The sequence below is a fragment of the Struthio camelus genome, chromosome 4, assembly GCF_040807025.1.
Source record: "Struthio camelus isolate bStrCam1 chromosome 4, bStrCam1.hap1, whole genome shotgun sequence".
Taxonomy (NCBI): Eukaryota; Metazoa; Chordata; class Aves; order Struthioniformes; family Struthionidae; genus Struthio; species Struthio camelus.
Window position 1 is genome coordinate 87,833,678 of NC_090945.1, and position 21,916 is coordinate 87,855,593.

The window sequence follows — 21,916 nt, forward strand, 5'->3', positions numbered from 1 at the left end:
GACAGCGCAGTACTGCACTGAGGGAGCGACCGCATGCGCGGTGATCCCGCCGTGCTCCCTGCTGCCCTCGCGTGTCGACAGTGCAGTACTGCAGCGAGGGAGCGAGCGCATGCGCGGTGATCCCGCCGTGCTCCCTGCTGCCCCCGGGTGTCGACAGCGCAGTACTGCAGCGAGGGAGCGAGCGCATGCGCGGTGATCCCGCCGTGCTCCCTGCTGCCCTCGGGTGTCGACAGCGCAGTACTGCAGCCAGGGAGCGAGCGCATGCGCGGTGATCCCGCCGTGCTCCCTGCTGCCCCCGGGGGTCGACAACCCAGTACTGCAGCGAGGGAGCGAGCGCATGCGCGGTGATCCCGCCGTGCTCCCTGCTGCCCTCGGGTGTCGACAGCGCAGTACTGCAGCCAGGGAGCGAGCGCATGCGCGGTGATCCCGCCGTGCTCGCTGCTGCCCTCGCGTGTCGACAGCGCAGTACTGCAGCGAGGGAGCGAGCGCATGCGCGTTGATCCCGCCGTGCTCCCTGCTGCCCCCGGGTGTCGACAGTGCAGTACTGCAGCCAGGGAGCGAGCGCATGCGCGGTGATCCCGCCGTGCTCCCTGCTGCCCTCGGGTGTCGACAACGCAGTACTGCAGCGAGGGAGCGAGCGCATGCGCGGTGATCCCGCCGTGCTCCCTGCTGCCCTCGGGTGTCGACAGCGCAGTACTGCAGCGAGGGAGCGAGCGCATGCGCGGTGATCCCGCCGTGCTCCCTGCTGCCCTCGCGTGTCGACAGCGCAGTACTGCAGCCAGGGAGCGAGCGCATGCGCGGTGATCCCGCCGTGCTCCCTGCTGCCCTCGGGTGTCGACAGCGCAGTACTGCAGCGAGGGAGCGAGCGCATGCGCGGTGATCCCGCCGTGCTCCCTGCTGCCCTCGGGTGTCGACAGCGCAGTACTGCAGCCAGGGAGCGAGCGCATGCGCGGTGATCCCGCCGTGCTCCCTGCTGCCCTCGGGTGTCGACAGCGCAGTACTGCAGCGAGGGAGCGAGCGCATGCGCGTTGATCCCGCCGTGCTCCCTGCTGCCCCCGGGTGTCGACAGTGCAGTACTGCAGCCAGGGAGCGAGCGCATGCGCGGTGATCCCGCCGTGCTCCCTGCTGCCCTCGGGTGTCGACAACGCAGTACTGCAGCCAGGGAGCGAGCGCATGCGCGGTGATCCCGCCGTGCTCCCTGCTGCCCTCGGGTGTCGACAGCGCAGTACTGCAGCGAGGGAGCGAGCGCATGCGCGGTGACCCCGCCGTGCTCCCTGCTGCCCTCGGGTGTCGACAGCGCAGTACTGCAGCGAGGGAGCGAGCGCATGCGCGGTGATCCCGCCGTGCTCCCTGCTGCCCTCGGGTGTCGACAACCCAGTACTGCAGCGAGGGAGCGAGCGCATGCGCGGTGATCCCGCCGTGCTCCCTGCTGCCCTCGGGTGTCGACAGCGCAGTACTGCAGCGAGGGAGCGAGCGCATGCGCGGTGATCCCGCCGTGCTCCCTGCTGCCCTCGGGTGTCGACAGCGCAGTACTGCAGCGAGGGAGCGAGCGCATGCGCGGTGATCCCGCCGTGCTCCCTGCTGCCCTCGGGTGTCGACAAGCCAGTACTGCACCGGTAAGGCGCCCGCCTGCGCACTGGTTTTCCTGTTCTCACTGCTGCCCTCCGGTGTCGACACGCCAGTTCTGCAGCCGCCACTGCCCTCGCCGGCACACGGAGAATACTGCAGCCAGCCGGCGCGCACCCGCGCAGTGCCGGTCGCCGTGTTCGCCCCTACTCCGCCGTGTTTGGGTAACGGGTAAGCGAAGGGGCCGTGCTCCTCCCCCCTTCCCCGTGCTCACAGACCCGCAGCGCAGAGTGCTTTTCCGTACTGGTGCTTCCTTCCTGTTGTCGCGGGGACGGGCAGTGCCGCCTCGGCGCTGCTCCGCGGTGCCCTCGCACCGGTGCAGCACCGGAGCCCGCTCGCTGATCCCCGCCGGGCTCTCGGGCACGGACCGAGCAGCCCCGGGGCGCCCGCGGCTGAGCGCGAGCCCCGCGGGGCCGCGGCGGGGGCGGCGGGCTGCAGCCCCGCGCCGGGAACACGCGGGGGCGCCGTTCCCCGCCTGGCCTCCCTCCCGCTCGCCCCCTCCCCTTCCCTCCGTCCCTCCCACTCCCCTCCTCGCCCCTCCCCTCCCCTCCCCTCCCGCTCGGGGCGGAGCCGGCGCATGCGCGGTGCTCGAGAGCCGGGCCCCCGGCGCTGCCGCGCCCCGTTCGCGATCGGCGCATGCGCGGCGGGCGGCGCATGCGCGGCGGCGGGGAGCAGCGTGGCGGCGCGCAGGGACGGAGTTTTCGCTGGGGCGGCGGCGGGTGAGGGCCGAGGCCGCCCGGAGTCGGGGATCTGGGGGCCGCGGTGAGGTGAGCGCGTCCCCTCGGGCGGCCGCGGGCGTCGGGAGGTTCCTGCCCGCTGGGGCCGTCGCTGCGTGGAGGCGGAGGTGCGGGGCGAGGTTTGGGGAGGGGGCTCGGGCCTGGCGCCGGCAGCGCGGCCCAAGGTCTGCTGGGAGCGCGGGTTTGACCGTCCGTTTGCCGCGTGTCGCCCTCAGGGCCCCGGTTCCTCCCCGGCGCGGCCGGGGCGGGCGCTCGCCCCTGCGGAGGCGGCCGGGAGGAGCGGCGAGGCTGGCGGGCCCCGGAGCGGCGCTGGGCGGACGGCTCCCGTCGCGGCAGGCCTGCCCGAGGGTGCTGGTAAGTCGCCAGGAAGCTTAAAGCTACCGGACCAAACCGATTTAAGGTCACTTTGAGCCAGGTGCAGTTAGCGCAGCGCCGAGAACGTTTACTTGAGAGTTGTAGCTAGGGAAACGAGAAGGTGGACAGAGGAAAAGTACTCCCAGGCACCCGCACCCTGAGGCCTCCCCCAGCTGCGGGCCCAGACTGTGGGCCCCAGCCAACCCGGGCACCAACTGATGGAAACCCCCACTGAGCCTTGCTGAGTCCTCCCTCCTCTACAGCTGCTCCTAAATAGTACCTTGGTTTTAATAATTTAAATTAATTTATTAATTTATGAATTAACAGATTAATTTGTAAAAGGTGTTCTAATACATATCGGGTGTGATCTGTGTCTCCCCCTTGACTCCTTCCCACTTTAGAGAAGAGGGAATTTACAGCGCTTCTTGCTGAAGAATGTTGATGGGTGGATGCACAGATGACAAATGGATTTTTCTCTCTTTTCCTCACCACCGAGCCCTCTGTATGTGCAAGAGGACTCTCTAAGTGTGGCTGGTCTGAGATAATAGTGCTGTGCACAATGCTTAAGGAGAATCTTCTCTTAAAATAGAAACACATTAGTCCTAAGTAATAGATGAATGTAGCTTTGAGTAACGTGAAGAGAAGTGGTTAAGTCAGTCACCCTGAAAACCTTTGAGAAGTGGTCCAAAAATCTGGTACCCTCATGGCCTCATCAGTCTTTCGGGTTTGTTTGGTAGGGTGGCCCACTGAAGGGGGACACCTTGAAGAGAAGCAGCTAGACGTCATGATGCAGTTGTTCATTTTGGTCATCGCCTCTGAGGTAAGCATCCAAGTACAGGAGGGATAATCTAGGAGATGTATCAAAAAGGTAACAGGTTTGAAACAGAGGCAGGCAAATTAAGTGCTGTCATTCTTCCATGTAGTTAAAGACTGAGAGAATTGTTGGTTAAGCACGTGTATACAAGGGTTTGGGAAAGGATATTGAATGGTACAATAACAGTGAACCAGAATAAGGTTTCATGGAAGATGGCATAGGTGTGTACTAGGTGATGTGCCTGCCTGTCTAATAACCTAGCCCTAGTTGCTGTATGTTTTGTTACCAAACTGTTTACCCTGTAATGTATGATGCCAAGTGCTGTTATAGCACCTTTCCTTTAAGGAAAAGAAAATAAAAAAAGAACATGGTAAAGAGAAAAAGAACATGCACAAATGTAAGTGTTTCATTGAAGGTAAAATGCAAGTTTATCTGTTTGTTACAGAGATGGAAGCAATGATAGCAAATGCTGACAAAGAGAAAAGATGGACAAGCAGTTTTTGGTGATTAATACCTAATGGACTGGATGAAACAGGGAAGCAAAAATGAAGCTTAATGGACCCTTAATATCATCAGAAACTGCTACAGAAGGAGGTGTTCCACTATGGGTAACTAAGGTAACTATTATAACAAATCCCTGTTATTTCTGTCTCCCGGGGGTGGCACTGAGGACTAAAGTAACCCGTTCTTACCTTTTGGATATTGTTAACTGTATCTGCCTCAGTTTTGCTTTGGTTGTTATCTTATATCCGTATACAAAAAGGAAAAGATATAATACTTGTTAGAGTAATTGCCATGGCTGAAATTGAACAGACCAGGAAAATGTAAGCAAGCTGAAGTAATAAAATCAAATGGAACCAACTGAAAGCTGTCTCCATCTCCCCAAAAAGGAAACCCCATTCCTCCTGTTGAGGAAGGGTCCCTAGGAATAGTGATCAGGATAACAGATCACCAACATATAACAGAAGGTCTGCACGTGTTACAAAAAGTATGCTGCATACATATTTCTTTGCATGTGACTTTATGTATCTATGAAGCATCATATTTTAAGAGCTACAAGACAGCAACTTATTATCATAGGGGAATGATAGTCAAGTGACCAGAGTTCCTGAAGAGGAAGTGAGAGTGAGAGAGAAGTATCTGAATTGTAAAATTAAGAGGTGAATTTCAGGAAGGCTCAATTGGTGCAACCCCAGGTTCCTGATATGGCAATGGTATTTGGGGAAACAGGAATATAGTAGCTAGAAAAAAGGTTAAAGCCTTATGAAATTAAGACTCTTTCTTGTCAGTTCCAACTTTAGGGCAATTTTAGGAGGATTTAATTTCCTCCGGCAGTGTTAATATAACTTGCGTGGTAGCGGCAGACCACGGTGGGAATTACGGGAAAGGAGTCAGGAATGGAGCTGGAACAAGGAACATGATGCTGCTTTCACTCAACTGAAAGAAGCGGCTGTAAAATCTCCTGCCCTCAAATTCCCAGGACAAGGCAAGCCTTTTTCAGTAAGGATTCCCACATCTACTGATTCCATGGGAGCAGCGCTGCTGCAAAAGAGCAGTAGAGGGAAAGTGGGTGCCAGTGGCATCATCCTTACATCTCCTTTGAGGCCCGAACAGAAACTCTCTGGCTGTGAGAAAGACTGTTTAGAAGCAATCTGGGCTGTAACTGTCTTTGAGACTTTTACCTTTTATCAGCCCAGATGCAGCCCAATCTGCTCAATTCCCTCTAAACTAGCTCATGTCAGGGAAATAAATAGGCAGCAGAGTATCCTCTGTCTAAGTGGGACAGTGGGCACTGATCTTAACAAGGGGGGAGTTACAGTGCAAGTGTACCAAGGAGCGGATCATCTTCTGTGCATCTGAATTGAATGAGGGGTAGAGCGCGGTTGTGCCAAAAATGTGGACACAGAAGGCTTCTGAAAGATTAAGCTCTAGCAGCTACTTAGTCTAACTTCCCTTTCACAGCAACCCAAATGTCATCATAGATTCCAAAAGGGTGGTTGGGGGAAGCGGTATTTGTGGCTTGCATCTTATCATTTACCTTGCTTGTGTGTGTATTAGACCTACTTTGGTGCTTATAAACAAGTTTGGTTTCTTATGATTTTCTGCAGAGCTTTGATTTTTTTCACTTTGCTTTATACTTTCGGAGGGTGATGGATTTTACCGTGCCTCCATCAACAAGCGCTGGCTGACAAAGTTATAATGTCCCAGCGGAGACTCTTAGGCGAGACAGAGTTGTTCAGACACGCAGCCTGCCAGAAGAACGTCACCTGGGAGGGGTTGCTAGCCTTGAGCTGTAGGCACTGATGCATATGGCTCATTCTGGCAGACACGGAGGGGTTTTCTTTGGTGGCGGAAATTGTAGCTTGACTGTACACCCTATAGCGGCGGTATTTTTGTGTTTATAAATTGTGTTAATCTTAGGTATTCAGAACATCGGGGAATGACTACATGCTGCCATGAAGAACTACAGGCTACCGCTCTCAGACCTTTGTAAGTTACAGCGAGTCAAGAGCGGCCAGGAGAATCCAAATGCCAGTGGAAAGGTTCTCTGCATGGTCTTGCTGAAGAACTTCGGCTGTAGGAAGGTTGGCTGCATCCTCACTGGACTTGTGAGTAATAAGCCACAATTCATGGACCAGCCAAGGAGAGAGGGAATATGGTATTGCTGTTGCTAGCAGGGCCACAAGGTCTGTGTGAAGCCTCACCTGCCTGTTTGGAGCTTTATTTTGGTCTGTTTACCTGTAGTAACCAGTGAGGCCTAAAATAAGAGTTTTTGTGGCTAGATGGGTAACCTGTGACCCCACCTGTCTTTGCCTTGCTTTGCTGCTTAATGTAATAACAGTAACTTGGGACCCCAGAATAAGAAGTGTTACAGTGATTAAGGGGAGTTCTGCATTTGCCCAGGTTAGGGAGCCGTTAAAAAAAGCTCTAAAACGAAAATCTCCCAGTGACTTTTGTGGTTTGATTTATTTGCAGGATAATGTTCCGAGGGCCGGCAACTTGAAGAGGAGCAGCTCAACCCATTTTGTTGATTTCGGTGATACTGTCTTAAGGAAGCATGTAAGTACGGGAGAGGTCTGGGAGAGTTTTCAAACAAGACAGGGAAGAGCAAGGAAGATTCGAGAGTGTGGAAAAACGAGGTGCTATGAGTACTGAAGTTGTTAAGGGCTGAGAGAATTTGGGGTTAAGCACGTGCATATGAAGGTCTGAAAGGGGCTAATGCATGAGGAATAGTAAAATACCGTGACTGAACACAAGGTTCCTCCCCAGGAACTGTGGACCCGTGGGTGCACCCTCACTCTCACAGACACTCTGGAGGTGTAGGGATACAGGCAAGCAGGCCCACAAGTGGCCTCCACGTGCCTTTTGGTGTGGCTGCGGGTCCTCCGCACAGCAGTGCGCAGAGAGCTCTGCAGCTCAGTAGGTGAGTGGAACTGGAACGTGTTGAGGGCTGTTCCGAGCTGTCTGGATCCATCTGGTTCCACTCGCTGTCCCTCTGTCCAGCGCTCCATCTTTTTCTTTCTTTCCCTGTAGCTCTGTCCGATACCCCGTCCCTTTGTTTAGCTACTCAGTGCCCTGCCCAGTTCCCCATCCCTCTGGTACTCTTTGCATCCCTCTGTCAATATCTTCCTCCTTCCGACTGGCTCCCTATCGCTCTATGCAGCTCTCCATTATCCTTTTCCCCTCTCTGTCCCACTACCCGCCCGCTGTTCCTCTGTCCAGCTCCCCATCCCTCTGCTGCTCTTGTCTGTCTCTTTGTACCTTTCCAGCCTTCTGTCCCCCTCTCCAGCCTTCTCTTTCTATTTCTGTCCCTCTGTTCAGCTCCCCATCCATCTATTTGTCTCCCTATCCCTCTTTTCCCCTGTTCCGTCTCACCTCTCTGTCTGACTTCCCCTCCCTCTTTTTTTTCTCTCCACCTTTCTGGTTGGCTCTTCATCCTTCTCACTCTCTTCCCATTGCTCTGACTGGCTCCCTTTCCTCTCTTTCAGTCCCCATTCCTCTGTCTGGTTCTCCACCCTTCTCTTTTGCTTCCCGTCCCTCTGTCTGCTTCCCCTTCTCTCCTTTCCTCTCTTTATTCTTCTGTCCACTTCTACATCCCTCTTTTTCTCTCTTCTGCTCCCTGGTCCTCTGTCCAGCCCTCCACCTGTCTGGCCCTCTGTCCTCTTTTTCTCTTCCTTTGTCCAGGGCCCTGACCCTGGGGCTAGGTCTCTATCCTTCTCTTTCTTTTTCCATCTGTCAGCCAAGCTCTCTATCCCTCTTTCCTTCTGTTCTGCTCCCTGTCCCTCTGTCCAGCTGAAGGTTCATCATTCCTTTGTGTTTTGTCTGGTGTGGAAGGTGTCAAGAGGCAATTGGTGCTCAGCAGAGACGATCAGTAGGAACCAGAGGGTCCCATCAATCTGCCAGGTTCAGGTCATGTCAGATACCCCTGCAGTGACTCTATGTGCAGAGGCATGGGGCTGCGGATGTGCAGTGGGGGAGCACTAATGGGCCAAAGATGCTGTGGGGGGATGTGGTAGACATTAGCATGTGGTAGAGATTAGCAGAGGCTCCGAGTACTCGGGTGTTAGGACAGGTGCAGGTAGGGCAGGGTGTGCTAGGGCAGTCTGGAGCTGCTGTTGTCCGTCTTACATGTCAGCGCAGTCTGCAGTTACTGTGTCTTGTCTGCCTGTGCGCAGACAGGGCTGCTGCGCGGTGCATTGTGATTGTGATTGTGTCGCTGGCATTGAGCCCTGTTTTCTGACTTTATGCAAACTGTTGTCTTCCCTACATCAGCCTTACTCTGCTCCTCTTCCAGGAGCCTGTTTTCAACTCTGCTTTCCGGCATGCTGTCACGTCACAGGGATTTCCAGCACGGTCTGTCTAACTTGGGCCACATGCTAGGCAGCCTGAACGAGTGAAGCAAAATCCTTCTTCTGTCATTGTCCAGGCCAGAGTCAGTTTCCCATCAGCTCAGTCTCCAGAGTTTGGAGTTTTTGGAGGCCTTAGTTTTTATCCTGCCTTGGCTGGACAGTGCTTTCTGAGAGTGTCTGTCAGCGGCACAGTTTCCCTGAGGAGGACCATCTACCGAAGGCTGGAGGTGGCCGAGTGCCTGAGCGAGCCTGACTGTATGTGAGGGCTGCTGTGACATCCTTGCGATGAAACGGAGCCTGAGAGAGTGACTGGAGCAGTGTAGAGGGTCAGTCATAATTGTGGGAATAGTTACGGGCCTTGGACTAGGGAGTAGTTCTAGGAGGGCTGTGCAGTTGCCTGGCCTCTCAGTAACTGTTCTGGCTTCTTTGCAGGTGCTGAAGCATAGTCTGGCAGTCGAAGGAGCGGTGTCACAGCTGGGAGCTCTGCGGAGATCTGTGGCTGGCCATGAAGGTCGAGCTCTGACTTGCAGCGTGGACGCAGCTAAGTCTTGGGGCTGCACTGTGTGTGTGCAGGGCTGGGAGGTGGAAGGTGGTTGTCCCCTAGGTGGTTGCTGGAGTCACTGGCTGTGGATGTTTGCCCATGGAGCTGAGGGGACCAAAAATATTAATTGTCTGTAATGGAGTTGAATAAGTGCTTGCAATGTTTCAGGTAGGTTCAGTGGAAGTGCAGCTTACTGCAGTCCTGTGGAGCGATTCTTGCATGTGCTCACATTTGAATGGTGGCTAAGACCAAGCTTATAAACAGCAACTGTAACATGATTCTGATGCATATCTTCCTGTTCTGCTGTACTTCTAAATGAAGGGGAAACTTCTTAAGCTGTGGGCAAAACTTGCAAGCTCATGTGTACTTTGGTGTTTCTTGCTTAAAGCTGAGGGTTTGGAGTTTTTCACTTGAGGTTTATTGTTTAGTTTGTTGTTGAGGGTCTGTCACTCAGGGGCTATGGTTTATTACTTTATTTTGTGGGGCTGTCTTTATCAGTCAGGGTTTACAGTTTGCTGACTTAGCGATCAGGGCGCAGGATTTAAAATCCAACCTCATCCGTAAATTTTAAAGCAACCACTTGGGTTCCAAGATTTGCAGTTTGTCACTTAGGGTTCAGGGCTTACGCCTTACTGATAAATGACAAGGGCTGAATCCTTAGATAATAAACTGTAAGCCCCGAAGCCTAAGCAGCAGGCTGCAAACCCTTCTCTGGGGTTCCTAACCTTCCCCTGTTCCCAGCGTTCAGCTTTGTGCACTGACCTGAGGTCTGGATTTGATAAGGCGCAGGCCCATCGCACTGAGAGTGGTGATGTGACAGGTGAGGTGAGAGCTGTGAAAGTGTCTTGCAGGGCTCTAGTCTGGGGTAGGGCAGTAGTGCAGACAGGCAGGATCAGAGATCAAAGATCCTCTCACCTGTCAGAGCTGAATCCTATCCCTGAAGGAAAAAGTAGAGGGGATAGGCTGTCAGCTACTCAGACGCCTGCCGCGTCAAGGGCAGCAGCAGGAGCTGACCCTTCCCCAAAGGACCGACGAACGCCGGTGCAGAGATGACTCTTCAGGTGTCACAGGGTAAGGGGAAGCATGCTGGCACCGAGCTCCATGGCAGACTCTCTCCCAGGTGTTGCTTCTGTGCAGTAAAACAATAAACAGTTGCTTTACTCTTTGCGCTCGTGTCTGTGGTTCCTGCCGTCGCTTTGCCTGAAGATGATGCCCAGGGGAGGAGGTTACACATTGTGTCTGGGATTGGGAGCAGGTCCCCACATCCTTTGTACTTGGGGGTCCCTGCGGTTCCCAGGGACCCCAGTGCTGTTCACAGGGCTCGGGGTAACTTCCCTTGCATTGCCTCGACCCTTGGGGCTCTTGGTGGAGATTCCCATTATCCTGGGGGCAGCCAGGGCCCCTCCAGGGCTGTGTGAAGTCCCCAGACTGCCCTCAGATTTGCTTTCAGCACTCCGCAACGTCCCTCATGTGTCGGTGGCCTGTGTCCCTGGTGCTGGGAGACAGTTTTCCTGGGGAAAGGGGGAGCCTGCAGGCACCTTGCCATCAGCTGCACTGAGCCGTGACACGCCTTGTGGCCCCTTTAGTGTGCACAAAGGCCCTTCACTTGAATTTTGGTTTGCCCAAGAGCCCTGCATTTGCCCTTTGGTGGTCCTCAGGACAGCTCAATTCACAATTTGGGTTGCTGCCAAGCCCTCTGTGTGCTTTTCCGCATGCCCTGGGGCCCGATGTTTGTTTTGCAGCACACCACAAAGTTCTCTGCTTATCTTTCTCCCCTATCCCAGAGTTTTCTGGGTGATTTTTGGTGTGCCCCAGGGTCACTCTGTTTGCTCTAGCATCACCTGGTAACTTTTTTTTTTTTTAAACTTTTGTTGCACCCAGAGGTCTCGATTTGTTCTCTTGTCCCCTGAATACTCCCTTTTCCTCTCTGTACCCCCCAGGGCTCTCCCTTCAGCTTTTAGCAAGCACCTCTCAGGTGCTGGGGTGCCTCTGCTGCCCTGGCAGCTCCAGCTGTCCCTGATGGGGCTGAGGGTAATTCCCTTCCCCTGGTTCCTGAGGGGCTGCAGCTGTGGGCCCTGGGGCTGGAACAAGCCTCAGGTGGGGCTGGGGGCACTGATGGCCACGGCAGGCACGCGCCGGGGCTGGGGCCGCAGTCGGGAGGAAGCTCGCGCAGGGGCCGGTCTGGGACAACGGAGCTGCCTCTGAGCACCGCCCGCTGGGACCGGCGCTGCGGCCGCACCGCGGAGGTGAGCGGGGCCGGGGGGTGCGCGCGTCCCGGCAGACGGGAGCATCTCGGGCCAGGGGAAACTGCGCCGGGGATGGCGGTGCACCGGGGCGGTGGGGAAGAGCGGAGCACCGGGGCCGTGGGGAGTGGTCAGGAAGGGGGTGCGCTGGGGCTGGGGGGGAGGTAGGAGGGGGGCCAGGGCTGTGATGGGGCGAGGAGGGGAGGAAAAAAGGGGGGCGCCAGGGCGAGGGTGGAACGAGGAAGGGGTTGCACCGGGGCTGGAGGAGGAAAGAAAAGGGGCATCGGGGCTGTAGTGGTGCGGGGGGAGGGAGGACGGGGGTGCGTCGGGGCTGGCGGGGTTGGTTTATTGCGCGGTGGGAGTGGCGCGGGGGGTCCTGGGTCAGACCGGGACCGTGTCGGGGGGGGCGGGGGAAGGAGAGATCCCAGAGGAAGGCCTGGGAGAGTCGCAGTGGGGGCAGGGGCAGTGTCGGAGCTGACCCGGGGCCGGTCCGGCGGCGTCGGGGGAATCTCGGGCCGGGGTTGGGGATCGCGGGGCCGCGCTCCGGGCTCGGCGGCTTCCGGGTCTCAGGGGGTGGGACGGAACGGAACGGAATCGCCGCAGGGTCAAGCTTCACAGAGCGCTGAGGACCGCGGAATGCCGGGAGCAGTAGTCTTCCGGCACGGGGCTTCCGGGCGGCCATGTTGTTTTGCGGGCCAGGCCGGGAGTAGTAGTCTTCCGGCATGGGGTTTCCGGGCGGCCATGTTGTTTCGCGCGGTGTGCTGGGAGTAGTAGTCTTCCGGCACGGGGCTTCCGGGCGGCCATGTTGTTTCGCCGTGCATGCCGGGAGCAGTAGTCTTCCGGCACGGGGCTTCCGGGCGGCCATGTTGTTTCGCGCGTTGTGCCGGGAGGAGTAGTCTTCCGGCACGGGGCTTCCGGGCGGCCATGTTGTTTCGCCGTGCATGCCGGGAGCAGGAGTCTTCCGGCACGGGGCTTCCGGGAGGCCATGTTGTTTCGCCGTGCATGCCGGGAGTAGTAAACTTCCGGCACTGAGCTTCCGGGAGGCCATGTTGTTTCGCCGTGCATGCCGGGAGTAGTAAACTTCCGGCACTGAGCTTCCGGGCGGCCATGTTGTTTCACTCTGCATGCTGGGAGTAGTAAACTTCCGGCACTGAGCTTCCGGGCGGCCATGTTGTTTCACTCTGCATGCTGGGAGTAGTAAACTTCCGGCATTGAGCTTCCGGGCGGCCATGTTGTTTCGCTCTGCATGCTGGGAGTAGTAGTCTTCCAGCAGTAGCTTTCCCGGCGGCCATTTTAATCTGCAGGGCATGCTGGCAGGTGTTACCTTCCCCTGCGGGGCTTTTGGGCGACCATCTTGTGCCTCTCGAGGTGGCCGGAGGTGCAGCTGTCAGCGGGTTTCCCACCCGCTGGCCACGTTGTGTTTTGTGGCATACCAGGAGCTGTAGTTCCAGGTGCCTGTGCCTTCTCAGCCCTGCAGCATTGGCCCAGTGTCTCTGTTCCTCACTGGACGTTTGCTGCTCCCAGGAGAGTGTCCATGGGTCACCGAGGCAGTGGAATTTCCCTATCTTTCCCTGGTACAGGGCAGGAAGTATTTTCCATCTCTGGTGTGACCAGACAGGGTTCTCCCCAGGGCCTGGGGAGAACAATATCCCTATTGTCCCTGGGGAGGGCAGGGAGAGTGTGAGGGGCTGTGGGGGCTCCTGATAGTCATAGCTTAGTTCAGGCTTGGGGCCAGGTAGGCAGCAACAACTATGAGGAGTGGTGGCGCTGGGAGGGAATGGTGCAAAGCTGTCCTGTTTTGCAGCACAAGGAAACGCAACCAGCACTGTGGCTGTCCGAGGACCCTAAAAGAGCCGGAGAGACCCTGGAACAGCCGCAGGCACCCCACAGCAGCCCCAGGGACTGTGTCACTGCCTCCCAAGGTCACTGTGTTCAGCTACCTTTAACTGGGTGGAAAGAGCCTCCAGGAGCCCTGGGCACAGCTGCAGAGGATCCCCAGTTGCCTCTACATATTTTCTTTACAAACATGGGATCTCTTGGATGCCTTGCCGCTGCTTCTGTGTTGCTCAGTGCCTAGGTGTGCTATGTTCGCATCCACCCTCTGTGCTGCCCTCTGCTCTGTTAGAGCTGTTGGCCGGATCAAAAGGGGTGTGCGGCTAAGAGCTAGGCCAGGGTGTCTCAGCTGCCTGGTATAGGACAAATAGGAGGGGGAATGGGCAACAGGACATAAAAGTACATGTGGATGAGAAACAGGTGCTTTAGAGGACTAAGATGCAGGGGCAACTGACAGGAGTAGAAGTAGCAGGGGAAAAGGGTGATGAGGAAGATGTGTTGTTAGAGGCAGTACAGCGGAGAAGAGAGGGGGAAAATGCTCCTATGATGAAATAAGAACTGTCCTGAAGAGATTTGCTTTTTGCCCTTCAGGTTATGACTCTACATGACTTCCTGAGAACTGTTCTGAGCACATGGTGTTGTAGGTCAAGACTGCCTGGGCAGTGATCCTCAAGTTGTCTGCCAAGACTACGCAACAGCTGACAGCTGCCTGCGGAATGAAAGCAAAGGCCTGCTTCTCAGAGGTAAGAGGCAGGGTCCAAGTGGAAGGATTATGGCAGGTGAGTTAATGTCCCAGAACCTTCAGTTTTCTGCCTCATCACCCCAGGACTCACCCGTTTGCTCCCTAGTTCCTTCAGGACCTATCCATTTGCCTTCAGGTGTGCTCCAAGACACTCCATTTGTTCTCCTGTCCCCTCGGAAGTCTTTGCTGCTTTCTAGTTCCTGCATGATTACTCTGCCATTTAGTGTCTGTGGGTCTTCTGGTAGCATCAAGACTCCTATGTTTGTTCTTTTGTCCTATTAAGTCCCCTCTCTCTTTCTTCTGGGTCCCTCAAAACCCCTCCGTTTGCCATTAGTGCATCCCAGAGCCTTTGTTTTTCCCTGTAGTCCTCTCAGGATGCCTCTGTTTGCCCTCTGAGCCCCTTAGGGCCCACCTCACTGTCTCTTAGTCCCATCAGCAGCCCTCTGATTGCCACACGCTCCCCTCAGGAACCTTTGTTTGCCTTGAGGGCACTCCAGAACCCTGGGTGCTCATGGCACCCTTTCAGTGTGCCCTGAAGCCCTCCTTTTCTATTCATTGCACCACAGAGTCCTCTCTATGCCCTATCCCTATGACCGTTCTGTGTGCCCTCTATCCCATCAGGTCCCCTTTCCTTCCAGTCCCCTCAAGACTCCTCCATCTTCCTTTCTTTTACCTCAGAGCTCTCTGTGTTCTCTAGTCTGGTCAAAATCAATCCATGTGGCATGTAGCCTCAAAACTGCTGGCCTTCATTGTGTTCCAGCATTGCCTAAATGCCCCCAAATCCCACCTGAGCTCCTCCTTGGGAATTCTGTTTCTCTCAGATCCCTTTCTGTTCTCCTTCTTTGCCTCTTAGTGCATACTATAGCCCTCCATTTCCTTGCAGCCTGCCTTATGCCTTCTCAATTATCTTCTACTCCCTTCAGAACCCCCATGTTTGTTCTTCAAAGCACCCCAGAACCCTGTGTTCTCCTGTCGCGCTCCAGGGCCGTTTGCAACCTAGTCCCATCAGAACCAGTCCTTTTCCATTTTGGGGGGCCCCAGTGCCCACTGTGTGCTGTCTCTTCCCCTCAGGACCCCGGCATCTAATCCCCACAGAATGCCTCCTTTGGCCCTTGGGCTCCCTAACAACCCCTTCCTGAGCCCTTGATTTGAACTGGAGACATCCTTCTGACATGCCATCCTAGAACCCAATGAATGCCCTCTAATCTTCTCAAGACTCTTCCATTTTCTAATCTAGTTACCTCAAAACTGCTCCCAAAGCCTTCACTGTGCCCTAGAGGCCTCTCTTTGATGTCTAGTCCCCCTAGGCCTGCTCCAATCCTCTCAGAAGCCCTCCATTGTGCACCAGAGGCTCTCTTGGGTGTGTAGAGTCCTTAGGAGCCCTCTAGTACCCTCAGAACCCCTCCTGAGGCCTTTGTAGTGCCCCAGAGCCCTCTTGGGGTCCAGTAGCTCTCTTAGGACCTAATTCCTTCAGTACCCCTCTTTTGGCCTGCGTTGTGCAGGAGCCCTCTGTTAGCCTTCTAGCTCTCAGGGGACCACTCCAGTCCCATCAGAACCCCTCCTTTTGCCTTCATTGTGCCCCCTTGCTTTTTTCTTTTTTTTTTTTTTTCTTACTTACAACCTCCCTAGTCTACTCTAGGTGTCTCTTTTGGCCAAAATTGTGTCCCGGAGCCCTCTTTTAGCCCTCCAGATCCCTTAGGACCTCTCTTTTCCCCCTCAGGATCCTTTAGGACCTTTGTTCCCAGAGGCTTCCTTTGATCATATAACCCCCTTATGACCCTTCTAGTGAACTCGGTACCCATCTTTTGGCCTTTCCTGTGCCCCAGAGAGCTCTATTGGCCCTCTAGACCCACTAGAACCTTTCCAGTCACCCCTGAACCCCTCTAGAGGCCTTTATTATGCCACAGAGCTGTCTTTTGGCCCTCCTGACCCCTGAGTCTTTTTTTGGCAATGTTAGACCCCTGAGAATCCCTCTAGTGCACTCTGAATGACTCTTCCAAACTTCTTTCTGCCCCAGAACAGTCAGGCCCTTTGGACCCCTTAGGACCCCTGTAGTCCCCTTGGAACTGCCCTGTAGGATTTCGTTGTACCCCAGAGTTCTGTGTTAACCCTCTGGAGCCCTTAGCACCCCTCTAGGCTGCCCTACTCTCCACTTTGGCCTTGAATTTTGACCCACAGACCTCTGTTGGCCCTCTAGTCCCTTCAGAAACCTTCCAGAGGCATTTGTTACTCAGAACCAGTCCTCGGATGCTTGTTGTGCTCCAGAGCTGTCTTCTGGCCCTCCAGTACCTACAGGAGCCCGTTTATCTGCTCAGAACCCCTCCTCAGGTCTTCCTTGTTCCCTAGAGTCATTTTTCAGGGACATGGAGGCCCAAGCGGTCCTCTAGTGCGCTCTAGCCTACTCTTCCAACATTCTGCCAGCCCTAAAGCCGTATCTTGGCTCCTCAGGCCCCTTAGCACCACTCCAGGGCACTCTGGACCACTCTTTGTGTCTTCCTTGCTGCCCAGAGCTGTCTGCCAGCCCTCCGCACCCCTCAGGAACTGTCTAGTTGCCTCTGAAGCCCTCCTGAGGTCACCCTTGTTCCCCAGGTTTTCATTTGTTGGCCATCGGGTCTCCTCAGCATCCCTCTAGTGTGTTCTGGGCTACTCTTTTGGCCTGCCTTCTTCCCCGAGGCTGTATGTTGGCCCTCGAGACCCCTTAGGCCCCCTGGAGTCAACTCACAAGCCCTCTGGAGCCCTGGGTTGGCCCTCCAGTCCCCTCAGCAGCCCCCTCTTCTGCTCTGGAGCCCTCTTTAGGCCACCTTCTTTCCACCACAGACGTCTGCTGGCCCCCACAAACCCCTTGAAGGCCCCCTCCAGTGTGCTCTGGCCTACTCTTGCTGCCTCCTTTGGGCCCAAAGGTGCCTTTTGCATCTCCAGCCCCTTTAGCCTCCCTCTAGTCCCTTCAGAAGCCGTGGGGAGGCCTTGGTTTGACCCCTTTGGCCCTCCAGACCTCCTAGCAGCCCTTTAGTATGCTCAGGACACCACTTGAGCCCAACGCTGTGCCCCAGAGTCCTCTTCAGGCCCTCTAGACCCCTTGGGACTGTACTTGTTCCCCCAGAGGACCCCTCTGGAAGTCCTCCCCCTTCCCCAGAGTTGTCTTTTGGCTAGGCACACGCCTTGAGGGCTCCCTCTGGTGCCCTCGGGACTACTCTGGCAGGTCTCCCTGTGCTCCAGAGCTGTCTTCAGACCCCCCAGAGCTCTTAGCACTGCTGTCTCCACCTCAGAGCCCCTGGGAAGACCTTTGGGGTGCCCCATAGCACTCTTTTGGCTCCCGAGACCCCTTAGGCACTGTCTAGGTGGCCCAGACCCCCACCTCAGCTCCTCCTTCTTCCCTAGAGTGGGGTTTTGGGCCATGTAAACCCTTGAGGGCCCCCTCTGGTGCCCTCGGCACTACTCTGGCAGGTTTCCCTGTGCCCCAGAGCTGTGTAGGTGCCCCGCAGAGCTCTTAGCACTGCTCTCTCCACCTCAGAGCCCCTGGGCAGACCTTTGGGGTGCCCCAGAGTAGTGTTTTGGCTCTCCAGACCCCTTAGGCACTGTCTAGGTGGCCCAGAGCCCCTCCTCAGCTCCTCCTCCTTCCCTAGAGTGGGGTTTTGGGCCATGTAAACCCTTGAGGGTCCCCTCTGGTGCCCTCGGCACTACTCTGGCAGCTTTCCCTGTGCCCCAGAGCTGGATCTTGGCTCCCTAGGCCCCTAGGCACCGCTCTAGAGCACTGCGCACCACTCTTTGGCTCTTCCTTGCTGCCCAGAGCTGTCTCTTGCTCGTGCCGAGCCCTCAGGAAGGGTCTAGATGGGCCAGACCCCCTCCTGAGCTCCTCCACCTTCCCCAGAGTCTCTTTGTGGCCATGGAGAGCCCTTAGAAGCCCTCTCGTGTCTTCTGAACTACAATAGCAGTACTCGTTGTGCCCCAGAGCTGTCTTTTGGCCCTCTGGACGCCTTAGGCACTGTCTAGGTGGCCCAGACCCCCTCCTCAGCTCCTCCTCCTTCCCTAGAGTGGGGTTTTGGGCCATGTAAACCCTTGAGGGCCCCCTCTGGTGCCCTCGGCACTACTCTGGCAGGTTTCCCTGTGCCCCAGAGCTGTGTTGGGGCCCCCCATAGCTCTTAGCACTGCTCTATCCACCTCAGAGCCCCTGGGCAGACCTTTGGGGTGCCCCAGAGCTGTCTTCGAGCCCCCCACAGCTCTTAGCACTGCTCTATCTACCTCAGAGCCCCTGGGCAGACCTTTGGGGTGTCCCACAGCACTCTTTTGGCCCTCGAGACCCCTTAGGCACTGTCTTTGTGGCCCAGAGCCCCTCCTCAGCTCCACCTTCTTCCCCAGAGTGGTCTTTTGGCTAGGCACACGCCTTGAGGGCCCCCTCTGGTGCCCTCGGCACTGCTCTGGCAGGTTTCCCTGTGCCCCAGAGCTGTCTTTGGGCCCCCACAGCTCTTAGCACTGCTCTCTCCACCTCAGAGCCCCTGGGCAGACCTTTGGGGTGCCCCAGAGTAGTGTTTTGGCTCTCCAGACCCCTTAGGCACTGTCTAGGTGGCCCAGACGCCCTCCTCAGCTCCTCCTCCTTCCCTAGAGTGGGGTTTTGGACCATGTAAACCCTTGAGGGCCCCCTCTGGTGCCCTTGGCACTACTCTGGCAGGTTTCCCTGTGCCCCAGAGCTGTGTAGGTGCCCCCCAGAGCTCTTAGCACTGCTCTCTCCACCTCAGAGCCCCTGGGCAGACCTTTGGGGTGCCCCAGAGCTGTCTTTGGGCCCCCCACAGCTCTTAGCACTGCTCTATCCCCCTCAGAGCCCCTGGGCAGACCTTTGGGGTGCCCCACAGCACTCTTTTGGCCCTACGGACCCCTTAGGCACTGTCTAGGTGGCCCAGAGCCCCTCCTCAGCTCCTCCTCCTTCCCTAGAGTGGGGTTTTGGGCCATGTAAACCCTTGAGGGCCCTCTCTGGTGCCCTCGGCACTACTCTGGCAGCTTTCCCTGTGCCCCAGAGCTGGATCTTGGCTCCCTAGGCCCCTAGGCACCACTCTAGAGCACTGCGCACCACTCTTTGGCTCTTCCTTGCTGCCCAGAGCTGTCTCTTGCTCGTGCCGAGCCCTCAGGAAGGGTCTAGATGGGCCAGACCCCTCCTGAGCTCCTCCTCCTTCCCCAGAGTCTCTTTGTGGCCGTGGAGAGCCCTTAGAAGCCCTCTCGTGTCTTCTGAACTACAATAGCAGTACTCGTTGTGCCCCAGAGCTGTCTTTTGGCCCTCTGGACGCCTTAGGCACTGTCTAGGTGGCCCAGACCCCCTCCTCAGCTCCTCCTCCTTCCCTAGAATGGGGTTTTGGACCATGTAAACCCTTGAGGGCCCCCTCTGGTGCCCTTGGCACTACTCTGGCACGTTTCCCTGTGCCCCAGAGCTGTGTAGGTGCCCCCAGAGCTCCTAGCACTGCTCTATCCACCTCAGAGCCGCTGGGCAGACCTTTGGGGTGCCCCACAGCACTCTTTTGGCTCTCCGGACGCCTTAGGCACTGTCTAGGTGGCCCAGACCCCCTCCTCAGCTCCTCCTCCTTCCCCAGAGTTGTCTTTTGGCTAGGCACACGCCTTGAGGGCCCCCTCTGGTGCCCTCGGCACTACTCTGGCAGGTTTCCCTGTGCCCCAGAGCTGTGTAGGTGCCCCGCAGAGCTCTTAGCACTGCTCTATCCACCTCAGAGCCCCTGGGCAGACCTTTGGGGTGCCCCAGAGTAGTGTTTTGGCTCTCCAGACCCCTTAGGCACTGTCTAGGTGGCCCAGACCCCCTCCTCAGCTCCTCCTCCTTCCCCAGAGTTGTCTTTTGGCTAGCCCCAAGCTTTGAGGGCCCCCTCTGGTGCCCCGGCACTACTCTGGCAGGTTTCCCTGTGCCCCAGAGCTGTGTAGGTGCCCCGCAGAGCTCTTAGCACTGCTCTCTCCACCTCAGAGCCCCTGGGCAGACCTTTGGGGTGCCCCAGAGTAGCGTTTTGGCTCCCGAGACCCCTTAGGCACTGTCTAGGTGGCCCAGAGCCCCTCCTCAGCTCCTCCTCCTTCCCTAGAATGGGGTTTTGGGCCATGTAAACCCTTGAGGGCCCCCTCTGGTGCTCTTGGGACTACTCTGGCAGGTTTCCCTGTGCCCCAGAGCTGTGTAGGTGCCCCGCAGAGCTCTTAGCACTGCTCTATCCACCTCAGAGCCCTTGGGAAGACCTTTGCGGTGCCCCAGAGTAGCGTTTTGGCTCTCCGGACCCCTTAGGCACTGTCTAGGTGGCCCAGACCCCCTCCTCAGCTCCTCCTCCTTCCCTAGAGTGGGGTTTTAGGCCATGTAAACCCTTGAGGGCCCCCTCTGGTGCCCTTGGCACTACTCTGGCAGGTTTCCCTGTGCCCCAGAGCTGTGTAGGTGCCCCCCAGAGCTCTTAGCACTGCTCTATCCACCTCAGAGCCCCTGGGGAGACCTTTGGGGTGCCCCAGAGTAGTGTAGGTGCCCCCCACAGCTCTTAGCACTGCTCTATCCCCCTCAGAGCCCCTGGGCAGACCTTTGGGGTGCCCCACAGCACTCTTTTGGCCCCCGAGACCCCTTAGGCACTGTCTAGGTGGCCCAGAGCCCCTCCTCAGCTTCACCTTCTTCCCCAGAGTGGTCTTTTGGCTAGGCACACGCCTTGAGGGCCCCCTCTGGTGCCCTCGACACTGCTCTGGCAGGTTTCCCTGTGCCCCAGAGCTGTGCTGGGGCCCCCCACAGCTCTTAGCACTGCTCTCTCCACCTCAGAGCCCCTGGGCAGACCTTTGCGGTGCCCCAGAGTAGCGTTTTGGCTCCCGAGACCCCTTAGGCACTGTCTAGGTGGCCCAGAGCGCCTCCTCAGCTCCTCCTCCTTCCCTAGAGTGGGGTTTTGGGCCATGTAAACCCTTGAGGGCCCCCTCTGGTGCCCTTGGCACTACTCTGGCAGGTTTCCCTGTGCCCCAGAGCTGTGTAGGTGCCCCCCAGAGCTCTTAGCACTGCTCTATCCACCTCAGAGCCCCTGGGCAGACCTTTGGGGTGCCCCACAGCACTCTTTTGGCCCCCGAGACCCCTTAGGCACTGTCTAGGTGGCCCAGAGCCCCTCCTCAGCTCGTCCTTCTTCCCCGGAGATGTCTTTTGGCTAGGCACACGCCTTGAGGGCCCCCTCTGGTGCCCTCGGCACTACTCTGGCAGGTTTCCCTGTGCCCCAGAGCTGTGTAGGTGCCCCGCAGAGCTCTTAGCACTGCTCTAACCACCTCAGAGCCCCTGGGCAGACCTTTGGGGTGCCCCAGAGTAGTGTTTTGGCTCCCGAGACCCCTTAGGCACTGTCTAGGTGGCCCAGACCCCCACCTCAGCTCCTCCTCCTTCCCTAGAGTGGGGTTTTGGGCCATGTAAACCCTTGAGGGCCCCCTCTGGTGCCCTCGGCACTACTCTGGCAGCTTTCCCTGTGCCCCAGAGCTGTGTTGGGGCCCCCCACAGCTCTTAGCACTGCTCTATCCACCTCAGAGCCCCTGGGGAGACCTTTGGGGTGCCCCAGAGCTGTCTTCGGGCCCCCCACAGCTCTTAGCACTGCTCTCAGAGCCCCTGGGCAGACCGTTGGCGTGCCCCAGAGCTGTCTTTTGGCCCTCCGGACCCCTTAGGCACTGTCTAGGTGGCCCAGACCCCCTCCTCAGCTCCTCCTCCTTCCCTAGAATGGGGTTTTGGGCCATGTAAACCCTTGAGGGCCCCCTCTGGTGCCCTTGGCACTACTCTGGCAGGTTTCCCTGTGCCCCAGAGCTGTGTAGGTGCCCCCCAGAGCTCTTAGCACTGCTCTATCCACCTCAGAGCCCCTGGGGAGACCTTTGGGGTGCCCCAGAGTAGTGTAGGTGCCCCCCACAGCTCTTAGCACTGCTCTATCCCCCTCAGAGCCCCTGGGCAGACCTTTGGGGTGCCCCACAGCACTCTTTTGGCCCCCGAGACCCCTTAGGCACTGTCTAGGTGGCCCAGAGCCCCTCCTCAGCTCCACCTCCTTCCCCAGAGTTGTCTTTTGGCTAGGCACACGCCTTGAGGGCCCCCTCTGGTGCCCTCGGGACTACTCTGGCAGGTTTCCCTGTGCCCCAGAGCTGTGTAGGTGCCCCGCAGAGCTCTTAGCACTGCTCTCTCCACCTCAGAGCCCCTGGGCAGACCTTTGCGGTGCCC

General features: G+C 57.1%; 1 long non-coding RNA gene across 3 annotated transcripts; it reads left to right on the forward strand.

Moving 5' to 3' along the window:
• Positions 1–3,322: 3,322 nt before the first annotated feature.
• On the forward strand, positions 3,323–10,084 carry LOC138067283 (uncharacterized). 3 transcript variants are annotated; one of them, XR_011141165.1, is made up of 5 exons: positions 3,323–4,148; positions 5,953–6,140; positions 6,508–6,591; positions 6,802–6,955; positions 8,814–10,084. It is a non-coding gene; the product is annotated as an uncharacterized lncRNA (long non-coding RNA). The 3 variants fall into 3 exon arrangements; XR_011141164.1 differs by having other exon boundaries at positions 6,508–6,955; positions 8,814–10,082; XR_011141166.1 differs by lacking the exon at positions 6,802–6,955 and having other exon boundaries at positions 8,814–9,170.
• Positions 10,085–21,916: the final 11,832 nt, after the last annotated feature.